Raw genomic sequence first — 19873 nt, 5'->3', positions numbered from 1 at the left:
TGGCTTGCGTGGATCCCCCAACGTTTCCTTACCCAGAATCCCCCGCAAACCTCTATTTTAGCTGAAAAAATCACTTTTTCCACACTTTTTTGTGTGGGAAAGTTGTGGCATCACCGGCCTCACTCAAATTTCACACCTCTCAGCGTTCCCCTGGGTCTCCCGGTAAAAATGGTGCCTCACTTGTGTGGGAGGCCCAAGTACCCGAGACAGGCAAGGGCCCAAAACGTAGTGATGCGACATCAACATTGCCTATCTCAAAACCACCTGGTTTTGCAAGGGGGGTCTCTTGGGTTTTTGGCCCGGGGCACAGCGGCCATCTAGGGAAACCTACCAAACCCATACATTTCTGAAAACTAGACACCCGGGGGCTTCCAGGGAGGTATGGCTTGTGTGGATCCCCCAACGTTTCCTTACCCAGAATCCCCCGCAAACCTCAATTTTAGCTGAAAAAATAACTTTTTTCACACTTTTTTGTGTGGGAAACTTGTGGCATCACCGGGCTCACTCAAATTTCACACCTCCCAGCGTTCCCCTGGGTCTCCCGGTAAAAATGGTGCCTCACTTGTGTGGGAGGCCCAAGTACCCGCGACACGCAAGGGCCCAAAACGTAGTGATGCGACATCAACATTGCCTATCTCAAAACCACCTGGTTTTGCAAGGGGGGTCTCTTGGGTTTTTGGCCCGGGGCACGGCGGCCATCTAGGGAAACCTACCAAACCCATACATTTCTGAAAACTAGATACCCGGGGGCTTCCAGGGAGGTATGGCTTGTGTGGATCCCCCAACGTTTCCTTACCCAGAATCCCCTGCAAACCTCAATTTTAGCTGAAAAAATCACTTTTTTCACACTTTTTTGTGTGGGAAAGTTGTGGCATCACCGGGCTCACTCAAATTTCACACCTCCCAGCGTTCCCCTGGGTCTCCCGGTAAAAATGGTGCCTCACTTGTGTGGGAGGCCCAAGTACCCGCGACAGGCAAGGGCCCAAAACGTAGTGATGCGACATTTGAGATGGGCAATGTTGATGTCGCCTCACTACGTTTTGGGCCCTTGCCTGTCGCGGGTACTTGGGCCTCCCACACAAGTGAGGCCCCATTTTTACCGGGAGACCCAGGGGAACGCTGGGAGGTGTGAAATTTGAGTGAGCCCGGTGATGCCACAACTTTCCCACACAAAAAAGTGTGAAAAAAGTGATTTTTTCAGCTAAAATTGAGGTTTGCAGGGGATTCTGGGTAAGGAAACGTTGGGGGATCCGCGCAAGCCATACCTCCCTGGAAGCCCCCTGGTGTCTAGTTTTCAGAAATGTATGGGTTTGGTAGGTTTCCCTAGATGGCCGCCGTGCCCCGGGCCAAAAACCCAAGAGACCCCCCTTGCAAAACCAGGTGGTTTTGAGATAGGCAATGTTGATGTCGCATCACTACGTTTTGGGCCCTTGCCTGTCGCGGGTACTTGGGCCTCCCACACAAGTGAGGCACCATTTTTACCGGGAGACCCAGGGGAACGCTGGGAGGTGTGAAATTTGAGTGAGCCCGGTGATGCCACAACTTTCCCTCACAAAAAAGTGTGAAAAAAGTGATTTTTTCAGCTAAAATTGAGGTTTGCAGGGGATTCTGGGTAAGGAAACGTTGGGGGATCCGCGCAAGCCATACCTCCCTGGAAGCCCCCAGGTGTCTAGTTTTCATAAATGTATGGGTTTGGTGGGTTTCCCTAGATGGCCGCCGTGCCCCGGGCCAAAAACCCAAGAGACCCCCCTTGCAAAATAAGGTGGTTTTGAGATAGGCAATGTTGATGTCGCATCACTACGTTTTGGGCCCTTGCCTGTCGCGGGTACTTGGGCCTCCCACACAAGTGAGGCACCATTTTTACCGGGAGTCCCAGGGGAACGCTGGGAGGTGTGAAATTTGAGTGAGCCCGGTGATGCCACAACTTTCCCACACAAAAAAGTGTGAAAAAAGTGATTTTTTCAGCTAAAATTGAGGTTTGCCGGGGATTCTGGGTAAGGAAACGTAGGGGGATCCGCGCAAGCCATACCTCCCTGGAAGCCCCCTGGTGTCTAGTTTTCAGAAATGTATGGGTTTGGTAGGTTTCCCTAGATGGCCGCCGTGCCCCGGGCCAAAAACCCAAGAGACCCCCCTTGCAAAACCAGGTGGTTTTGAGATAGGCAATGTTGATGTCGCATCACTACGTTTTGGGCCCTTGCCTGTCGCGGGTACTTGGGCCTCCCACACAAGTGAGGCACCATTTTTACCGGGAGACCCAGGGGAACGCTGGGAGGTGTGAAATTTGAGTGAGCCCGGTGATGCCACAACTTTCCCTCACAAAAAAGTGTGAAAAAAGTGATTTTTTCAGCTAAAATTGAGGTTTGCAGGGGATTCTGGGTAAGGAAACGTTGGGGGATCCGCGCAAGCCATACCTCCCTGGAAGCCCCCAGGTGTCTAGTTTTCATAAATGTATGGGTTTGGTGGGTTTCCCTAGATGGCCGCCGTGCCCCGGGCCAAAAACCCAAGAGACCCCCCTTGCAAAATAAGGTGGTTTTGAGATAGGCAATGTTGATGTCGCATCACTACGTTTTGGGCCCTTGCCTGTCGCGGGTACTTGGGCCTCCCACACAAGTGAGGCACCATTTTTACCGGGAGTCCCAGGGGAACGCTGGGAGGTGTGAAATTTGAGTGAGCCCGGTGATGCCACAACTTTCCCACACAAAAAAGTGTGAAAAAAGTGATTTTTTCAGCTAAAATTGAGGTTTGCCGGGGATTCTGGGTAAGGAAACGTAGGGGGATCCGCGCAAGCCATACCTCCCTGGAAGCCCCGGGTGTCTAGTTTTCAGAAATGTATGGGTTTGGTAGGTTTCCCTAGATGGCCGCCGTGCCCCGGGCCAAAAACCCAAGAGACCCCCCTTGCAAAACCAGGTGGTTTTGAGATAAGCAATGTTGATGTCGCATCACTACGTTTTGGGCCCTTGCCTGTCGCGGGTACTTGGGCCTCCCACACAAGTGAGGCACCATTTTTACCGGGAGACCCAGGGGAACGCTGGGAGGTGTGAAATTTGAGTGAGCCCGGTGATGCCACAACTTTCCCACACAAAAAAGTGTGAAAACGTGATTTTTTCAGCTAAAATTGAGGTTTGCGGGGGATTCTGGGTAAGGAAACGTTGGGGGATCCACGCAAGCCATACCTCCCTGGAAGCCCCCGGGTGTCTAGTTTTCAGAAATGTATGGGTTTGGTAGGTTTCCCTAGATGGCCGCCGTGCCCCGGGCCAAAAAGCCAAGAGACCCCCCTTGCAAAACCAGATGGTTTTGAGATAGGCAATGTTGATGTCGCATCACTACGTTTTGGGCCCTTGCCTGTCGCGGGTACTTGGGCCTCCCACACAAGTGAGGCACCATTTTTACCAGGAGACCCAGGGGAACGCTGGGAGGTGGGAAATTTGAGTGAGCCCGGTGATGCCACAACTTTCCCACACAAAAAAAGTGTGGAGAAAGTGATTTTTTCAGCTAAAATTGAGGTTTGCGGGGGATTCTGGGTAAGGAAACGTTGGGGGATCCACGCAAGCCATACCTCCCTGGAAGCCCCCGGGTGTCTAGTTTTCAGAAATGTATGGGTTTGGTAGGTTTCCCTAGATGGCCGCCGTACCGCGGGCCAAAAACCCAAGAGACCCCCCTTGCAAAACCAGGTGGTTTTGAGATAGGCAATGTTGATGTCGCATCACTACGTTTTGGGCCCTTGCCTGTCGCGGGTACTTGGGCCTCCCACACAAGTGAGGCACCATTTTTACCGGGAGACCCAGGGGAAAGCTGGGAGGTGTGAAATTTGAGTGAGCCCGGTGATGCCACAACTTTCCCACACAAAAAAGTGTGAAAAAAGTAATTTTGTCAGCTAAAATTGAGGTTTGCGGGGGATTCTGGGTAAGGAAACATTGAGGTATCCACGCAAGCCATACCTCCCTGGAAGCCCCCGGGTGTCTAGTTTTCAGAAATGTATGGGTTTGTTAGGTTTACCTAGATGGCAGCCGTGCCCCGGGCCAAAAACCCAAGAGACCCCCCTTGCAAAACCAGGTGGTTTTGAGGTAGGCAATGTTGATGTCGCATCACTACGTTTTGGGCCCTTGCCTGTCGCGGGTACTTGGGCCTCCCACACAAGTGAGGCACCATTTTTACCGGGAGACCCAGGGGAACGCTGGGAGGTGTGAAATTTGAGTGAGCCCGGTGATGCCACAACTTTCCCACACAAAAAAGTGTGAAAAAAGTGATTTTTTCAGCTAAAATTGAGGTTTGCGGGGGATTCTGGGTAAGGAAACGTTGGGGGATCCACGCAAGCCATACCTCCCTGGAAGCCCCTGGGTGTCTAGTTTTCAGAAATGTATGGGTTTGGTAGGTTTGCCTAGATGGCCGCCGAGCACAGGCCAAAAAGACAGTTGACCCCCTTGCAAAACCAGAACTTTTTGACATTGTTTCTACAACGTGAGAATTTCGGCACAATATTGCATGGACAATGTGACAGATATTTTGAGGTTTGCAGGACATTGAGGATAAAAAACCTTTTTGTAATGCACAAGAGAGACATCACCATGAACTCCCATGGGTTTACGACAATATCTACAGTTGGTGGGTTATTTTTACATGGAACATACACCTTGGCAGAGAAACTAAAAAGACCAAGAATCCTGCACAGCCACCTATTCCTCAATCGCACACACATACTGGTTGGATTTGGCACGAGGGCGAGTGATGGTTCAGTATATTAAATTTTATTAACAAGAGATTTCACAAAAATGAAATGCACTGTCAATAATTCAATGGAGAAAAAACTGAACCAATGACTCGCAGCTCGTGAGCTGTAAAGCCAAGGCAAGGCACCAACCGCTTTACAGGCCATTCACACATCTTTCATACGTGATACACACAAGACCATTCGCACCATCAGGCACAAAAACAACACATTACAAAATTCACAAAAGGGACAAGGTACACCCTGCTTCAGAAAGGCAAATATTACTGCACAGCCATCTAATCCTCAAGCACACACACATACTGGTTGGATTTGGCACGAGGGTGAGTGATGGTTCAGAATATCCAATTGTATTAGCAAGTGATTTCACAAAAATGAAATGCACTGTTAATAATTGAAAGGGCGAGAAACTAAACCATTGACTTACAGCCCGTGAGCTGTAAAGCCACGACAAGGCACCAACCTCTTTACAGGCCATTCATACACCTTTCATACGCGTGAGACATACAAAACCATTCACACCGCCAGCCGCGGGCCCATCACATAACAAAATTCACACCAGCACACAGCGCCATTCAAGGGCCCATCACTTTCACACGCCCACATTCCTGACGCAGCAACTACACAAGCAGATGGATTGCGTGGATTGGCACTCAGCTAGCAGTGTGTGTAGTGACCAGCAGCAAGTCACTACTCACACACAGCCAGCCGAGCGCCAGTCCACGCACACCGCTAGCCGAGCACCAGTCCATGCACACCGCTAGCTAAACACCAGTCCACGCACACCGCTAGCCAAGCGCCAGTCCAGGCACACCACCAGCCAATCGCCAGTCCACGCACACCGCCAACCAAGCACCACTCCACGCACACCACCAGCCAAGCACCAGTCCACGCACACCGCCAGCCAAGCACCAGTTGAACCAACACCGCCAGCCAAGCACCAGTCCACGCACACCGCCAGCCAAGCACCAGTCCATGCACACCGCCAGCCAAGCACCAGTCCACGCACACCGCCAGCCAAGCACCAGTCCATGCACACCACCAGCCAAGCACCAGTCCACGCACACCGCCAGCCAAGCACCAGTCCACGCACGCCGCCAGCAAAGCACCAGTCCACGCACACCGCCAGCCAAGCACCAGTCCACGCACACCACCAGCCAAGCACCAGTCCATGCACACCGCCAGCCAAGCGCCAGTCCACGCACACCGCCAGCCAAGCACCAGTCCACGCACACCGCCAGCCAAGCACCAGTCCACGCACACCGCCAGCCAAGCACCAGTCCACGCACACCACTAGCCAAGCACAAGTCCACGCACACCACCAGCCAAGCACCAGTCCATGCACACCGCCAGCCAAGCACCACTCCACGTACACCGCCAAAGAAGTGCCAGTCCACACACACTGCCAACACATTTAGAATTTTTTTAGACAAAAATAGAAACACAAACAAATCACAAATAGATACAAATCTACAAACACAAAATCAGAAACTAAACACATTGCACTAACGGCAACCTTGAAACAGAATCAAATTTTTCAAAGACTACAAACCAATCAGTTAACTTTACCACTCATGAATGCTCCCAAAAATTCTTTTGTGTATGGTACGCTCTAAAACAAGCAGGGACACACAGCCCAGGTTTAGATGGACAGTCGGGGCAATACATACGAATCTCCTTCCGCGTACCTCTTCGCCAACAGACTCTGCATCTCCTAGTGGGAAAATCTTTTGCCGGTGTGGGAGGGATGAAATCAGGAAAGTGGCGATCTTTCAATCGAACCACATCCTCCACCACTCCAAATCTAGGAACACTTGCCTGTTCCACAACAACAAGGCTAGGTATCACAGAGTGCTGAAACTGAAGAAATGTCAACTTTGACGCAGGAGAACACTCCTTGAACACAATAAAAGCATTGAACATTGCTAGTTCGAAGAAATGGATGGCCAACTTCTTATACCAAACATAAGCCTTCCGAATAGCAGAGTAAGGTTCCAACCTCTGATCTACTCTGTCAACACCACCCATGTGCTTATTGTAGTCTAGAATGCACACAGGTTTGCGCACTTCAGCAACCTGACCCCAAACAGTCACAGGTGAAGTTCTCTCATCATGGATGGTAGTCAGCATGTACACATCCCTCCTGTCCACAAATTTTACAGCTAGTAGTTCATCACTACGCAAGGAACTGCACTGCCCCCTCTGAAGTTTTTTGCAAACAAGCTCTTTCGGATAAGCTTTACGGTTAGAGCGGATTGTGCCACATGCAAAAGTGTCCACTTTATACAATTCCTTAAATAATTGCACAGCAGTATAGAAGTTATCAAGGTACAAATGGTGGCCTCTGTTAAACAGTCTCCTAGCAAGATCCCACACAATTTTCTCTGCAACTCCAAAAGTGGACGGACAACCTGGGGGGTCAATAGCAGAATCTCTACCAGTGTACACACGAAAATTAAAAACATATCCTGTCCTACTCTCAGACAACATATACAGCTTAATTCCATAGCGTGCCCTCTTGCTAGGGATGTACTGCCTAAAAACCAAACGGCCCTTGAACAAGACCAAAGACTCATCAATAGATATTTCTTTCCCTGGAGTATAGATCTCAGAAAATCGATCCACTAAGTGATCAAGAACGGGCCGAATCTTAAAAAGACGGTCACAGTCAGGGTGATCTCGTGGCAACGCCATAGAATTATCAACAAAATGCAGCATACGTAGCAAAAGTAAATACCGATTACGAGTCATAACTGCAGGAAATATGGCAGTTGCCAACAAGGGGCTAGTAGACCAATATGAAGCCAAGGTTGGCTTCCTTACCACACCCATCAATAAAGTCAAACCCAAAAACTTCTTCATCTCTTCCAGATATGTGGGAGTCCACCGGGTAGCTCTAGACTGGGGCCTAAGTTTGTCGCTGTTGTCCTCAAAAACTGTTCAGCATACAAATTCGTCTGCTCAACAATCTCACCCAAAAATACATCATCCATAAACAACTGAAAAAATTGTATAGGCAAAAAATTTTCACAATTCACTGTACACCCTGCATCACCGCTAAAGGCCGGCAACACCGGCTGCACCATGTTTGGATCAACCCAAAGTCCAGCACTTCCAGTAGGAAGCCTAGCAGCCTCAGACTGCAATCCAGATGCCTCTTGCACCATCGGCACAGCAGTTTCCTCCTCTAAGACAGGCACTTCATCCGCACTGAGAGTTGCTTCATCCACACCAAGAGTACCTTCAACTGCACTGAGAGTACCTTCATCATCCGATGATTCCATGTTGAGAGAAAACTCACTGCCAGAATCTTCCCCTCCCTCCTCTCCCTCAGACGCACTGTCAGTCTCATAATCATGCTCAGAGGAAGATTCAAGAAGCATACCGACCACCTGTTGAGCAGTCATTCTACGGCTAGCCATATTGCTTACTAATAAAGGTAACTTGTCAAACAAGTCAACAACAACAAACTCTTTGTAAAATAAGTAATAAACAAAAAGCACCTTTATCAAAAACTCAAATATACTCCAAAACGATACCACTCACTTGCCAGAGGCAGCTAAACTACTCACCACCACCAACTCTGTACAGACACAGTATGGATCAACAATATCCCACTAAAAAAGAAAGAGAAAAGCAATTACACATAAGACTATGCAAAACACATCACAAAGAATTTCATGCTCAAACCACTAACTAAATATGCCGCCATTATGACACCACTTACAAAAAAATTCATTCAGACATTATATTATTACTCATTTGGTGTAAATACAACAACAAAAAAATTCTTACCAACACAATGCAACTACACAAAACTGCAGAACAGCCACCGTCGAAAAGCTTTAGACTAGAATAAAAAGAAGAAAAGAAACTTTATTGTAACATATGCATATAATGCTCTAGACCATCACGTACTGCGCAAAATGTATTGCTTGACCCTCCCACTTTCAAAAAGGAAAGATCGATGGCCCAATCCTTTACAAGCAACGCGGCGAGAATCTGGAACTGAGCCTCAGCTCCGAACCACCCCCTCCCTCTTCCCAGTCCTTCAAAACCAACCTCAAAGTTCTCCTCCTGCAAAGACACTTCCAAACTTAATTCACACCCTCTCTATTGTGTGAAGGAAGTCTTTACATTATAGGAAATTCTGTTCTCCATGCCCGTAGAAGTGCCTACCCAGTGTGTTCCTGTGTTTTGCGTGTCTGCCATTTATTGCACTTTTATACCTCTACTTGTACTTTGTACTCTTTTGTAAGTTGACACCACTACAGTACACCTGCTTGTGCTAAGACATCAAGCCTTCTAAGGTCTAGTGGGGCCTTCTACGGTGTAGCATGGGAATGTGCTCCCTCAGTACAGTGGTGTGGTGGACTGGTCATGAATGCTGAACCCGGTTCCCCATTTCCAAATTCAACAGCTCCGGCAATAGTGCCACATCCCCACTGAACGCCATACTTGCCCACTGAGAGAAACTCGCACTGCCTTCAGCTATAACCTAATTGTGCTCGCTATAAACACTTGGATGTGGCTCAATTCAAATTATGCACTTGATAAGAGTAATACGCTGCCTAAATAAAAAAAAACACTCCTAGGGAATGCAAAGCATGTGAAATGTAAGCAGAAACAACATGGTTACCTAAACGATCTCTTACTAACTATTCAGAAATCAGCGAGTGGTTTCACCGGAAAAGTTATGGACATGACTAGAGGGCCCTGAAGGGAACCGTTTCACTGTCCATTGCTTACATCCTTACAAAACATAAGCAGTATGGTAGACCACATCCATAAACACAGAACCATTGTGCACATTGTGTTTTCCAATTCACCAATCAACCAGGTATTGCAGTACCTCCAGAAATAGTACACTCTCCCACCCTGGAAACAACAATGCTGTTCAAAGGAAGACGAGAAAACAAAAGTAGCAATACACTGGCAAACTCTGATGCTGGTGTACTTGGATGCAAATGAAATCAATCTGGCCACTTTGCAACCCCTCTGTCTTACTTTATTTCGCCCCCCCTGGGAACAACAATGCTGTTCAAAGTTAGATGAGAAAACGAAAGAAGCACTTCACTGGCAAACTCTGATGCTGGTGTACTTGGATGCAAATAAAAACAATCTGGCCACTTGGCAACCCCTCTGTCTTACTTTATTTCGCCCCCCCTGGGAACAACAATACTGTTCAAAGGAAGACGAGAAAACGAAAGTAGAACTTCACTGGCAAACTCTGATGCTGGTGTACTTGGATGCAAATGAAATCAATCTGGCCACTTTGCAACCCCTCTGTCTTACTTTCTTTCGCCCCCCCCCTTGGTACAACAATGCTGTTCAAAGTTAGACGAGAAAACGAAAGTAGAACTTCACTGGCAAACTCTGATGCTGGTGTACTTGGATGCTAATAAAATCAATCTAGCCACTTTGCAACCCCTCTGTCTTACTTTATTTCGCCCCCCCTGGGAACAACAATACTGTTCAAAGGAAGACAAGAAAACAAAAGAAGCACTTCACTGGCAAACTCTGATGCTGGTGTACTTGGATGCAAATAAAATCAATCTGGCCACTTTGCAACCCCTCTGTCTTACTTTATTTTGCCCCCCCCTGGGAACAACAATGCTGCTCAAAGTTAGACGAGAAAACGAAAGTCGCACTGCACTGGCAAACTCTGATGCTGGTGTACTTGGATGCAAATAAAATCAATCTGGCCACTTTGCAACCCCTCTGTCTTACTTTATTTAGCCCCCCCTGGGAACAACAATACTGTTCAAAGGAAGATGAGAAAACGAAAGTAGCACTTCACTGGCAAACTCTGATGCTGGTGTACTTGGAAGCAAATAAAATTAATCTGGCCACTTTGCAACCCCACTGTCTTACTTTATTTCGCCCCCCCTGGGAACAACAATGCTGTTCAAAGTTAGACGAGTAAACGAAAGTAGCACTTCACTGGCAAACTCTGATGCTGGTGTACTTGGAAGCAAATAAAATCAATCTGGCCACTTTGCAACCCCTCTGTCTCACTTTATTTCACCCCCCTGGGAACAACAATGCTCTTCAACGTTACACGAGTAAACTAAAGTAGCACTTCACTGGCAAACTCTGTGATGCTGGTGTATTTGCATACTAAAAAAAAAAAAACAGGGCACTTTGCAACCCCTCTGACTTATTTTGTTTCACCCCCCACCCCCCTGCCAGCACCCACCGATCACAAGATGTAAAATAAATCAATCTGGCCACTTTGCAATCCCTCTGTCTAACTTTATTTTGCCCCCGGGGAACAACAATGCTGTTCAAAGGAAGACCAGAAAACGAAAGTAGCACTACACTGGAAAACTAAATGATTCTGGTGTATTTGGATGCACATAAAATCAATCTGGCCACTTTGCAACCCCAAATGCTTACTTTATTTCGCCCCCCGCCCCCATCCCACGCTAGCAGCACCCCTAACATAGAAAACGACTAAAAAACGAAAACTAGCGTTTTTTTTTTTCCATTTCACATAAAATCACCTGCGCTTGGACGATCCAAGCGCAGGAACAAAGCAGAGTGTACAAAAAAACATTTGGTCTCGTCATGGGCACAGCGCGACTGTGCTCCATGACGAGACCATCTCGTCATGGGCACAGAAGGGGTTAAACGACAAAAACACACAACACTGTTACTTTAGATGGTAGGATTTTGCTTAGTTCTCTTAAGTTCTTTAATGCGACACTTTAAGTCAATGTACCTTTTAGATGCGACACGCAGGGCAACGAAAGTGTTGCAACGATGTTGATGCGATGAAGTTTTTGGTGCAAAGAAATAAAGACATGAAGATCTTCCAGATGCAGCACGCTTGTCCGATGTTGCAAGAACACTCGACTCGATGCTTCAGCTGCAGCGGCGACACACTGTACGCGATGCGATGACAGCGGCCTTGGCAGCGACACTCTTCTCCGACGTTTGCGAGACGCTTCCGCTCGATGCGATGCTGCAGCGGCGACACCCCTTTACGCGATGTGACGTCAGCAGCTCCGATGGCGGCACGCTTCTCCGTGGATGCGAGGCGCTTTTCTTGATGCGGTGCAATGCGACAACTACGATGGCTGCGATGGCGACACACTTCTTCCTCGATGCAAGACACTTCCTGGATGATGCAAGACGCTTCCGATCGATGTGATGCTGCAGCGGCAAAACACTTTACGAGATGCGATGACAACAGCTCTGACGGCGGCACGCTTCTCCTTCTGGAGTCGCGCTTCCAGCTCCTTGCGACACGCAGTGCCTCAGAAGGCCCAACAACAGCAGCAGGTACTTCCAAAGAACTCTGGGGAGCTGGAGGGTGAAGTCTGTTGTTCCTGAGACTTCAGCAGGAGGCAAGCTCTTTTCCAAGCCCTTGGAGATCCTTCACAAGTTGAGCAAAAGTACACACAAAGTTCCTTTCTCCTCTCTTTGGCAGTAAGGCAACCACTGCAGGCCAATCCCCCAGGTTCAGGGATAGTTTCCTCCTCAGCTTCTTCTGGTTCCTCCCTCAGCAGAGGTTCTTCTTGTTTTACCAAAGTGATCTAATTTCTTGGGATCAGGGTCCCAATATTTATACCCCAAAATCCTTTGTCCTCTGAGGGCAGAGGGGCCTTTGCCCAGTCCAAACCAGTTCTGGAGCACTCTGTTTACCTGACTCCTTTTTTCCTTTCACAGTGCAGGGCAGAAACATCAGACGCCCCACAGGAGGTGGAGCCAGCATTGTGGAGGGAAAGCACAGCCCTGGAGCACTTTGTTGACATGATTCCTTCTCTCCTTTCACAGTGCAGGGCAGAGATATCAGGCGCACCACAGGGGGTGGAGCCAGCACTGTGGGGGGCAGGCACTGTCCTATTCAGGTCCCAGGTGCAACTCCTCCCTTCCATCTAGATGCAGATCTCTCTATTCACCACTGGGCGGTCTCACCCTGTCTCCTGGAATTACCCAGCCCTGTCACTCAAACTCCAGACAGGGAATACACAGCCTAGCAAAGGTAGGTTTGAATGGTTAGACAAGAAAATACCTACTTTCTAAAAGTGGTATTTGTATTTTCAAACACAGAATGTTAAAACCAACTTTACTAAAATATGTGTTTTATCATTCTGAGTTCAGGCATTCTAAATTCGAATTTCTACCATGTTCCCTGAGTCAGTTAGGATCATAAAATGTAATAATCAAACTGCCCATTCTGGCCAATGGAGAACAGGTAGCCTTGCAATAGTGAAAAACAGAAATGGCTGTAATTCACTATTAGAGCATGCCACACACATCAGGGCATGTCCTACCTTACCCTTACAATGCACCCTGCCCTTGGGCCTACCATAGGGGTGTCTGATATGAAGAAAAGTGAAGGGTTAGGGACTGGCAAGTGGCAGACCTTAGACACATGTTTACAGGCTGCTTCCGTGGATGGCACAACCAGTGCTGCAAGCACACCAGCAGCATTTGGATTTACAAGCCCTGGGCACTCCTGGTGCACTGTACTAGGGTCTGACAGGTAAACCAAACCAACCAATCATGGAATCACAAATTCATACATTAATTTACAATAGGAAGAGCATATGCACTTTAGCACTGGTCAGCAGTGGTAAAGTGCCCAGAATCATAAAACAGCCAACAACAGGTCAGAAAAAATATAGGAGGAAGGCAAAAAGTTCAGGGATGACCCTGCAAAAAGGGCCAAGTCCAACAGGCTACATAGTGTGATTTATTAATATTTAAACAACAGGTTTTGACCTGTCAAAAGGGTTAATTTTGAGAGGTCTATTTGCAGTTTTAAAACGGTCACAGCTAGTCTACAATAATATGCCTCCAGTTATACTTGACTGTAGTGGGTGGCACAATGGGCGCTGTAGTCTACTATGACGTTTAACTTACAGGTCCTGGGGACACTTTCTACAATATACTAGGGAATTATAGGGAAAGTAAATATGCCAATTAGGGATATAACCAATTTCATAATGTTTTAAGGGTCCGTGAACATGCACTGTGGCCTGGTTAGCAGTGTCCCAGTGCCCAGAGCAGCAGTAGTCCACAAAATATTACAGTCGTTTTCAATTCAGCATGCTTTTATATGGACAATATATGTGTGTGTGTGTGTAAAGGGATATGGTTGTGTGAGAGAGTGTGTGTATGCATGAGTTTAGTGTATGAATGAAAGTGAGTGAGTGACAATCAGTGACAGGTAGCGAATGAAAATGAGTGAAACTGGATGGCAGTAAGTGAGTATGAGTGAGTGAGAGTAATTGTGACTAAAGTTGAGTGAGTGGATAAGAATGAAAAGTATAAATGTGAAAGTGTTAGTGTGAGGTAGAGAATAACTGAGAGTGAGTGATAGTGTGTGAGACTAGCAGTGAGACCATGTGAATAAGCAAAGGTAAGAGTGATACAAGTGCAATTACATCAGTGACTAGGGATGAGAGGATTGAAGTAAATGAAAGCAAGTTAGAATGAGAAAGTAAAAGCAAGGGTGAGTGCTGAGTGTGAGTGAATGAGAAAGTATGAATGAGTCAGAGTATGAATGAATGAGAGTGAGTTTGAATGACTGAGAATGATTGAGAGTATGAGTATGAACAAGTGAGTGCAAGTGAGTGAGAATGATTTAGTGAATTATATGGGAATGATCGTGAGCGAGTGAATGTAAATGAGCATGAATGAAAATGCAGTGTTATACTTGAGATTATTCATTTGGCCCTGCCATATTGACATAATTGTTGGCTCATAACAGCGTCTACGGTAAAAGTCCGGCACTGGAATCCTGGAAGCAGATCTTAACATGAGAGACACCTGGAGCAAAATATTGTACTGGCACACTTGACATTTGGGACATTCATAGAAGATAGCTAGTGCTTGAATACTGAGGTAAATCTTGGCACAGGGCACCCATCGTAAAATGCTAGCACTGGCATATTGGATGTCCTTTATGGCATGATAGACACCTATAGTAAAATATTAGCACTGTTATACTAAAGGACATTCTTGGTACATGGGGCACCTGTGGAAATATGCTGCCACTGGCATACTTGAAGAAATTCTTGCAAGGGAACACCTGTGGCAAAATGCAGGCACATAGGAGGCAATTATTGGTATTAGGGAGGACAACTATGACAAGCAAGAGGGGGGCACTGATGAAAAAAAGGATGGCCCGGCACATTGGAGGTAATTTGTGACATCTAGGGATGCTTGTAGCACATTTTTAGACAAATGGGGCCAACTCCTGCAGAACATCAGACTTCATTGGCTTGGCACACCATGAAAGAACCTGACTATTTAAAAGGTGCCCTTTCTCAGCCCATTGCTTGTCAGCAAATGTATGTGCAAATTGTGCTTTAAAATGCACTTTTTATCTAATTTTTCTCAAAGTTGTCTCACTGGAGAACACCTCTGTCAGAACTCCTTTCAGAAGTCTATAGAGCAAGCAGGGCTCTCTGGGCACACCCTTGGGCGTTAGGGCCTTTTACTCATTCTTTCCCATAGTATAACCTACCATGAATCCTGACTAACTGGGCTATGTACTCCCTATTCAGGACATGGCTCTCAGCGGCAGCATGGGTTGAGCAACTCAAGGCGATCTGATGGGGAACTAGGCATACACAGTGGCAAGACTCAAAGTGCAAACAGTTGTACTAATAAGATGATTGTCTAATGAAAAACTTACTTTTTTGAAAAAAATGTGTATTTTATTGTAAATGTAGAAAGCATAGAAACAGCACACTAAACAATCTCCACAGTCTCCTTTGCTAGTGTCACCCTGGGAGGAATCCCAGAGTCCGTATTTCCCTTCTAATGGAGTTGGTTATTCCCTATTCAGTAATGGTGGTGACTTTCATTTGGAGCCCATGCTAAATCCCATGCAACAAGTCTAACTCTAAGTTTGCCTTTAAAAGACAATGCTGGCAGCACCAGGCACTATGTTTAAGTCCCCAGTAGGTCACATGGCCTGGAACAGTTTTACCTAAGCCAATGGCAGCTGGAAAGTACACAAGGTCTTGGTGAGGGCTCTGGTTTCCGAATGCTGATAGCCCACAACCTCTCTCGGTCTTACTCTGATGATGCATCGGGCATCAGTGTCAGACAACCTCTCTCTTGGTTGATGCAGGAAGGCATGTGTTCATTATAACATCCTTTGGATAACAATCCTTGCTGACCTGGCCATGACTTCATGGTGGCCCCATCCTGGCAAACAGGCGTTGACAACTTTGGCTTGCACACCGGCGATGGCATTATGTTCTTTGTGGGCTCCTTCCAGGTCACACTGGTGTCACAGACTTTGGCTTGCTCATGGACAATGGCCTTATCTTCCTAGTGGGTCCCTCTTGGCACATGGAGGCAGGGGTGGTGACTTCAGTACACACAAGGGTAATGGCCTTGGCTTCAATGTTGCCCTTTTCCTGGTACACAGAAGTCGCCCACTTCAGTGCACACATGAGCGACAACCATTGATTCATTAGGGCCCCATCCTGGCTCACCAATTTTGCTAAATTCAGTGCACCTTCATATTGACCACCTTCTGGCACATGGGTTTGCCATTTTTGGTCTGCACACAGGTGACAGCATTATCTTCATGGTTAGCCATTGTGACATGGGGTTTGCTGACTTTAGCTCCACATGGGCCATGGTCTCAGCTTCCAAGTGGGCTCCCTGCTGGAACACAAGGGGTTTGGTGACTTCAGCACACACATGGACAACAGCCCTAGCTTCACAGTGGCCCCTTCCTGGCACACATAGATCGACAACATCAGCATGCTATGGATGAAGGTCCTGGATTCACGATGATCACCTCCTGGCACAAGGGAGTTACTGATTAAGTGTCCATACAGGCAACAGCCCTAGCTTCACAGTGGCCCCCTGCTGGCTTTCAGGGGTCAATGTCTCAGCTCTGACCAAGGCGATTGTCTTACCTTCCACATGAGTGGGCAGATTGCCGGCAATCTTTCCATGGTCTCAGAGGACTAATCATCTCACACTCCATTCATCAGGATCTATGCATCAGAGTCTCAGCTGGGCCTCTCTCCCTCATGGCACACTCCTCAATCACATAGGATCACATGGTTTTAGAATGAAGGCAAAAGGCTGGTGCTGCAGGCTCAGGGTAAGTGGTCTTGACTTCCTGGTTGATGGCCCTTTACCGAGCAGGGTGGCTAGTCCTGGTTCCAGCTATCAGAATTTTTGGTGATCTTCTCTATAGTTGAAACCAGCTATGGAGCAGTACTATTGAACACATTCTGAGACTCAGGCTCCCACCTTTGTAGTCCAAATCCATACACTGATGTGATTTAATGTTTGGTCCCATGATATTCCTGTTGTGAGTGTTGGCCACTTTCAAGTGCCCTCTACTCTGTCCTGTTCTCTGTCAAAGGGACAGTTTGCTACAGAAGGAGCAGCCTCAATTTTGATTGATCCAAAACACAGGCCAAGTTAGTAACTGGGGATCTCACCTGACTGTCAGCTTTCACAGAAGTAGACGTCACAAAGGTTCAATATTCTAAGTCTGTCCCTCTTTCATGATTCCCTGGTCCAACAGTGGCGACCTTAGCCTCCCTGCCATTCCGACTGACCAGTAACTCTTCGTAGAATCAAAGAAACTGACAGACTATGCTCTATTTCCCTCCCTCCAGTGTGAGTGTTCCCATCACAGCCCAGTGTGAGTGTTCCCATCACAGCCATCAGCAATGTCACAATCCACATCTCCTGCCGGGGTTGCAGTTCTCACCTCCACTAGCATTTCCAAGTCCTAGGTTTCCAATATAGAGCCCACAGGCCTCCATGTTGTGCACCATGCACAGACACACATACTTTCCAGCCAGCATGCACAAGTATCACTCACCGTCTGGTATTACACACAATCACGAAGGGGAAGTAAGCAGCAGCGAAACTTTACATGAGTGGGCCCTTAGGTACCACTTTAGTGACATAGGAGAAAAGGTATAGTCAAACTACCGGTCACTACTAAAAATAAAATAAGTATGTTGCCACAATCATATTTGTGTTATTTAACTTCTGGTAAGGACAGTAGTCCTTTATCATTACAGGGGTGGCACTTGGTCAGCATTTCCATGAGACAGGTCTAGGTCACGTCGCAAACACATGATTCCTGTTCGGCCATTACCGAAAATCAGTTCCAGGGATCAAGATTCCATGCAGCTGGGGCACTCAGGGCAGGTGTGCATACCCTTAACAATACATCAGACCTTTCAGTCCCAGTAACCACCAAACACCCTTAAAAAAGATCTGACTGACTCACTTCACTAACTACTATTTTGTTCAAGGATTATTTTATGTGTGTTGGTATCTAAAAAACAAATTTTAGTTGTGTTGTTATAATAATCCAGTAGTATTGTGTTACTTCAGTATTGCCAATTATTGTGATGTCATTTGGTTAAATTCATGTGCCATCACTTACTGGGATGATTGAGGGTCAAAGAACATATGAAGCTGCTTCCTGTGATGTCAGTATGTTCAAGGGATGTATGATGTCACTTTTGCTGGCTCTGATATTTTGGTAAATCGATATCTATGATCTTTGGAAGCATTTGAAGTAAAACCAGTGGGAAAGTAGCATATAGCACTATTGTAAGTTTCAAGACAAAAAGCTCTTTGGTAACTCCTTTGTTGTCCCACGAACTGCCTGTAGACTGCTTTCTCACCACTAATATTTCATCAACCTGGCTACCCTTCAATTAATAGTAAGCACTTCTTCAACTGTTGCTGATAATCTTCTTTTTATCTGTTATTTGCCACAGTACTTACATTATGGGAGGTGACTTTTGCCTTTGAAGCTAGTCCTGCCCACTTAATAGAACAACCCTGAAAATTAAGGTGGGGCAAAATTCTAAAATATGCCATAGCAATCAGAACAATTGTGGTAAACGTGTTACTCATGTGATGTGAAATTATGCAAGTATGCCTGCATACATAATTTAGAGTAATTTGGGGGAATATTCCTACTGCAATTGCACTGGAACAGTGCAATAAAGGATAATGGCTGCTGTTCAGGTTCTGTTGCTATTACCGCTATTTTCTTAATCCATTTTGGACGTGAGGGTGCATTCTCTGCTACAAAAATAGCCCTAAATGCATAGTTATGCTCTTTGCTTAATTCCTCTTAATCTCCTGTATTTATTCTCTTATTTTGTGTAAATTAAACTACAGCAAATTACACGAGTTACACCCACAGTTTAAGCCCTTTCTCCTTACAATGAGGTATTTAAAACCTGCTCTTTTACCTGGTGCTGTTTTTAATAACTATGCATGTCAAGCAGTCAGAGAGAGTTTGCGCAAGAGGGAGAGATTCTAGTAGAGAATATTATTAGTAAAATTGGTCAATCAATATAGGCCCAAGTCACATAGGAATTTTGGGGTCTGCAAAATAGTACTTACATTTGTACACTTATATACTTTTGAGAATTGGCCTCAAAACATCTAAAATAGGAATAACAAGGCAATATTCATATATAATTGTTACAAACAGAAAGGAATCTACACACTTTGCTCTTTTACTGATAGGGAGTTGGACATTTCGGGTCTAATTCACAAAGCCATGTGAGAGTATGTAATGAAGTACTACTGTAGTGCTAATTCCATAATGTGTTTTGTGAATTGGCCCCTACATTGTTTCTGTAGTTTAACGCATACATGAATGTCTATAGAACAATATGTTTTTAGGACTTAAAGTAGTATTTCTGTTGGACTGTTTTAGGTACTCATATCGGTGTTTATGAATTGGCCTCCAACATTTTTCAAATGGGAATAAATAAACAAATAGAGTCCACTTGTTTGAATATCACCAGGCTATCATTGTAATCCCTGATGTTTCAGGAAAAACAATGAGTGTTCTTAAAATAACCCTCACCCACCCAAGTGACCGATGATGGCATGCTTCATCATCAGGTTCTTCCCGACCTGCTGCAGGACAGGGCGTGCTATGACCGACGCAGATGTGGGAGCACTTTATTGGGTGTAAGACTGTGAGGGAAGGGAGTGGGAGCGACAAGAAATAATAGTAATGTTAAAAAGTACCTGGCTATCTGGAGTGAACAATTTCTTGCTGGTACTAGTAAAAAAGGGGGGTGGAAGACTCACACTTTGGTGCCGATCACGATCCGGTAAAAAATTCCCCCGTGCGACTCGTATCGGGTCTTTTTACCGTAC

The sequence above is a fragment of the Triturus cristatus genome, chromosome 2_2 (genome assembly GCF_964204655.1).
Source record: "Triturus cristatus chromosome 2_2, aTriCri1.1, whole genome shotgun sequence".
In the NCBI taxonomy this organism is placed as follows: domain Eukaryota; kingdom Metazoa; phylum Chordata; class Amphibia; order Caudata; family Salamandridae; genus Triturus; species Triturus cristatus.
Note: the sequence above shows the minus strand (reverse complement) of the source record.